The sequence below is a fragment of the Chiloscyllium plagiosum genome, chromosome 10 (genome assembly GCF_004010195.1).
Source record: "Chiloscyllium plagiosum isolate BGI_BamShark_2017 chromosome 10, ASM401019v2, whole genome shotgun sequence".
NCBI lineage: Eukaryota > Metazoa > Chordata > Chondrichthyes > Orectolobiformes > Hemiscylliidae > Chiloscyllium > Chiloscyllium plagiosum.
Window position 1 is genome coordinate 20,963,265 of NC_057719.1, and position 6,020 is coordinate 20,969,284.

Here is a 6,020-nt window from a genome sequence, read left to right on the forward strand (position 1 = left end):
TGGAATCAATCTAAACATTAGGTCATAGACAGAGAACACAGGGGGCTAACACCTTCAACATATTGTCTAGCTATCACCATTGTTAACAGCTAACCTGAGAATGCAACTTTAAAAAAGTGTTTTGTGATTTACACATGAAAGAAGTGAAGCTATCACTGTATTCTAACAGATGAAAGGCTTAACAGATAATCAATTCTTCAATGTATAATTTCAGTTACATCACACTGCAAATATTTGCTATAAATTCTGTGTTACGATCGAGCCCTCCACAATCACCTGATGAAGGAGCGTTGCTCCGAAAGCTAGTGTGCTTCCAATTAAACCTGTTGGACTATAACCTGGTGTTGTGTGATTTTTAACTTTGAGACTGGTATAGTTGGGAAAAGGAACTAGTCAAACAGTCAGGGCAGCAGGAACAAAGCAGAGAACAAGGTGGGTCTAATAAATTAAACTGCATTTATTTCAATACAAGGGGCCTAACAGGGAAGGCAGATGAACTCAGGGCATAATTAGGAACATGGGACTGGGATATTATAGCAATTACAGAAATATGGCTCAGGGATGGACAGGACTGGCAGCTTAATGTTCCAGATACAAATGCTACAGGAAGGATAGAAAGGGAAGAAAGAGAGGAGGGGGAATGGCTTTTTGATAAGGGAGAGCATTAAGCTGTACGGAGGGAGGATATTCCTGGAAATACATCCAGGGAAGTTATGTGGGTGGAACTGAGAAATAAGATAGGGATGAACACCTTATTGGGATTGTACTGTAGTCAGTGGGAAATTGAGAAACAAATTTGTAAGGAGATCTCAGACATCTGTAAGAATAATTGGGTGGTTATGGTAGGGGATTTTAACTTTCCAAACAGAGACTGGGACTGTCATAGCGTCAAGGGTTTAGATGGAGAGAAATTTGTTCAATGTGTACAAGAAAAAATTCTGATTCAGTATGTCGATGGACCTACTAGAGAAGGTGCAAAACTTGACCAACTCTTGGGAAATAAGGCAGGGCAGGTGACTGAGGTGTCAGTGGGGGAGAACTTTGGGGCCAACGCCCATAATTCTATTAGTTTTAAAATAATGATGGAAAAGGATAGATCAGATCTAAAAGTTGAAGTTCTAAATTAGAGGAAGGCTAATTTTGATGGTATGAGGCAAGAACTTTCGAAAGCTGATTGGGGGCAGATGTTCACAGGTAAAGGGATGGCTGGAAAATGGGAAGCCTTCAGAAATGAGATAACGAGAATCCAGAGAAAGTATATTCCTGTTAGGGTGAAAGGAAAGGCTGGTAGGTATAGGGAATGCTGGATGACTAACGAAATTGAGTGTTTGGCTAAAAAAAGAAGGAAGCATATGTCACGTATAGACAGGAGAGATCGAGTGAAGTCTTACAAGAGAATAAAGGCAGTAAGAGTATACTTAAGAGGGAAATCAGAAGGGCAAAAAGGGGACATGAGATAGCCATGGCAATTTGGGTTAAGGAAAATCCAAAAGGTTTTTACAAATACATTAAGGACAGAGGGTAACTAGGGAGTGAATAAGGCCCTTCTAAGATCAGCAAGGTGGCCTATGTGTGGAGCCTCAGGAGATGGGGGAGATATTAAATTAGTATTTTGCATCAGTGTTAACTGTAGAAAAGTACATGGAAAATATAGAATGTATGGAAATAGATGGTGACACCTTGAAAAATATCCATATTATAGAGGAGGAAGTGCTGAATGTCTTAAAACACACAAAGGTGGATAAATCCCCAGGATCTGATCAGATGTACCCTCAAACACTGTGTGAAGCTAGGGAAATGATGCTGGGCCCCTTGCTGAGATATTAGTATCACTGAAGTCATAGGTGAGCTGCCGGAAGACTGGAGGTTGGCTAATGTGGTACTACTATTTAAGAAAGGTGGTAATGAAAGGCCAAGGAATTACAGACCTGTGAGCCTGACATCGGGGTGGTGGGGAAGTTGTTGGAGGGAATCCTGAGGGACAGCATTTACATGCATTTGGAAAGGCAAGAACTCTATGATACTTTCTCCCCACCCCCACCCCCACCCCCCTCTCATTTATCTCTCCACTCTGCAGGCACCCTGCCTCTATTCCTGATGAAGGGCTTTTGCCCGAAACCTCGATTTTCCTGCTCCTCGGATGCTGGCTGACCTGCTGTGCTTTTCCAGCACCACTCTAATCTAGACTCTGGTTTCCAGCATCTGCAGTCCTTGTTTTTGCCTAAGGACTGATTAGGGATAATCAACATGGCTTTGTATGTGAGAAATTATGTCTCACTAACATGATTGAGTTTTTTGAAGAAGTCACAAGAGGATTAATGAGGGCAGAATAGTGCATGTAAGGCTTTCGACAGGTTCCTCATGGTTAGCAAGGTTAGATCACATGGAATACAGGGAGAACAAGCCATTTGTACAGAACTGGCTGGAAGGTAGAAGACAGAGGGTGGTGGTGGAGAGTTCCTTTCCAGTCCAGAGGCCTGTGACCAGTGGTGTGCCACAAGGATCGGTGCTGGGTCCACTGCTTTTTGTAATTTATATACATGATTTGAATGTGAACATAGGAAGAAGAGTTATTAATTTTGCAAATGACACCAAAATTGAAGGTGTAATGAATAGCGAAGAAATATCCTCAGAGTTCAAGGTGATCTTGATCGGATGGGCCAATGGGTTGAGGAGTGGCAGATGAAGTCTGATTTAGATAAATGTGAGGTGCTGCATTTTGGAAAGGCAGGTCAATGCAGGACTTCTACCCTTAAGGGTAAAGTCATGGGGAGTGTTTCTAACCAAAGAGACCTTGGAGTGTCGGTTCATAGTTCCTTGGAAGTGGAGTTGCAGGTAGATACAGTAGTGAAGAAGGCATTTGGTATGCTTTCATTTATTAGTCAGAGCATTAAGTATAGGAGTTGGGAGGTCATGTTGCGACTGTACAAAACATTGTTAAGAGTGTGGTGCTGGAATTGCACTGCAGGTCAGGCAGCATCTGAGGAGCAGAAACATCAGCACCACACTCTCGACTCTGATCTCCAGCATCTGCAATCTTCACTTTCTCCCTGTACAAGACATTGGTTAGGCAACTTTTGGAATACTGTATGCAATTCTGGTCTCTCCTCTCGGAAGGAGGTTGTGAAACTTGAAAGAGTTCAGAAACGATTTACAAGGATGTTGCCAGTGTTGGAGGATTTGAGCTGTAAGGCAAGACTGAATAGGCTGAGGCTGTTTCCCTTTGAGCATCGGAGGCTGAGTGTGACCTTATAGACCTTATTTATAAAATCATGAGGCGCATGGAGAACGTAAATAGACAAGATCTTTTCCATGGGGTCGGAGAGTCCAGAACTAGAGGGCATAGGTTCAGGGTGAAAGGGGAAAAATTTAAATGGGAGCTAAGGGGCAACATTTTCACACGGGAGTGGTGTGTATATGGAATTAACTGCTGGAGGAAGTAGTGGAAGCTGGTATAATTACAACATTTAAAAGGCATCCAGATGGGTATTTGACTAGGAAGGGTTTAGAGGGATAAAGGCCAAATGCTGGCAAATGAGACAAGATTAAGTTGGGATATCTGGTTGACATGGACAAGTTGGACCGAAGGCCCTGTTTCCATGCTGTGCATCTCTGTGACTCTATGACTCTCAGATCTGCCAGACCTGGAATTATAACAGTGCCACTGGGAGGAGTGGCCATTGTTAGAACTACAGACAGTCCAATGAGGTGAAGTCTCAGGCCAGAGTGGAGGTAATTGTCAGGGATATGGGAGGAGAGGTGAGGAGAGGGAGAGATGACTGGACCGATGGAGCACCAAGGGGAAGCAGATCTTGGGATTGTTTTGTGAGGGCCCGGTATTGATAGAAAACGAATTGCGAAAAAGATCAAAGGCATGAATTCCCTAGGTTTCCCAGCTGAGCATGAGTTGACCTACCAAGCAACATCTCTTCCATCTCCTTGCACCAAGCCATTTCTAACCTCCTCTGTCTGTTCTCAAAATTAAGACTGAGTGAAAAGGCACTCCAGGCCATCCTAGACTTACACTGGACCGAGTCTACCCCTTTTAAATTGAGAATCGGTGAGGAGCAGGCAAGAGGGTAGTGGGAAGAACATTTGAGTCATTTTAGGGACACCCACAACTAGAATTATGCTGGTAGGGGCCTGTAAAGTTCTGCCAAGAGCTGCTGAGCTTGGGTCTGAGAATTAGACATGGTGGGACACTAAGTGGCAAGTGTAACCTGAGGACATTGTTCCAAGAGGCAATCACACCTGTTAGATTCAGTCGAGGTTTAAAAGATTGCAGGGTGGTAAACAAATTGACTATAGTCATAGAGATCAATTCGAGCAGAGGAAGTGAAAAATTAAGTGGTAGGAATGGGGAGAATATTGGAGAAAATGAGGACTGCAGATGTTGGAGATCAGAATCAAAAAGTGTGGCGCTGGAAAAGCACAGCAGTTCAGGCAGCAGCTGCGGAGCAGGAGAGTCGATGTTTTGAACATAAGCCCTTCATCAGGAAAGTGTGTGGGGTGGGATTGGGGGTGCTGAGAGGAGAGGGGAGGGGCTGGGCAGAAGATAGCCAGGAATGCGATACGTAGATGAACGTGGTGGGTGATGGTGATAGGTCGGAGCGGAGGGTGGAGCGGATAGGTGGGAAGGAAGATGGACAGGTAGGATAGTTCAAGAGGGCAGTACTGAGTTGGAGGGTTGGATCTGGGATAAGGTGGGGGGAGGCGGGGTTGAGTAAAATGCTGCTGAAATCGACAGTGATGCTGTGTAGTCGGAGAATCCCAAGATGAGGTGTTCTTCCTCCAGGTGTTGGTTGGCTAGGATTTGTCCCGTGTGGTTGAAGGGGACACCATAGTTAGGGGACTGTAGAGAAATCCCTGCAGCCATGTCTGCGAGTTACCAACCAAGCCCTCATGACTGGTGGAGATGAATCATGAGCAAGAGGGGAAGGATCCAATTGTTGTTGTCCATGAAGGAATCTATGAAATAAATCGAACTAAGAATAACATTTTGCAATGGGTGTTTGAAGAATTATGATCCAAATTAGAATGTAAAATCTGAAAGGTCATAATTTTGAATTGTTAACTAAACCATTTATCAATTTGCAAAAGGATTAACAAATTGGAAGGTGAGACATGTAACTGCACTATTACTTAGTAGGTCACTAGAACCAGTATTGAGAAAAGAGGAAGCTATTCCGCTGAGATGGGCTCCTGGTAAATTGTGGTCAATCAAATAACTAGAGCAGCACTAATAAAAAAAGAAATGAGTGGAGGAATTTGGAGAATAGTAAATTGAAGAGCAATCGAAGAAATACCTCTGGAGCAGAGTAAAACGGTGTTTGGGGGATAAAAAATCGTAAAACACCAGGACCAGGAAAGCACAAGGTCAAAGGGCATTAGTGATACCAGGCAAAGTGAGAACAAGAAAGTCAAAGCCTAAGGCACTATTTCTGAAAGCAGAAACTATTTGGAACAGATTACATGAATTAATAGCTCAGACGGAAACTTAAATTAATAGCTTCAATTTAACCGGCATGGTAGAAATGGTGCTGCATTGCCATTATTGTTCAGCCCTGCCTCAACCAATGGGCACTATAGGCACAGGGGTACAAAATCATCCCACAAAATGATATTTTGATCAAGTTTCCTTTCTGGTTTGATTTTTGTTACATTGCCCCCTTAAGTGGCTAATCAATTATAATATATTTCAATTTGGTTTATTTTTATCAATTCTGCTATTCATTTGAAATAGTAGAATTGAGGATGCAAAGTGAGTGAGGTCGAGAACATAAATCTTCCAGGATGCTTCCAGGTAGGTGGCACTGTGGCTCAGTGGTTAGCACTGCTACCTCACAGCACTAGGGGTCCGGGTTTGAGACTGGGCGCTTCCTAGCAGAGCGCTTTAGGGAACATCTCCGGGACACCTGCACCAATCAACCAAACCGCCCCGTGGCCCAACATTTCAATTCCCCCTCCCACTCTGCCGAGGACATGGAGGTCCTGGGCTTCCTTCACCGCCGCTCCCTCAC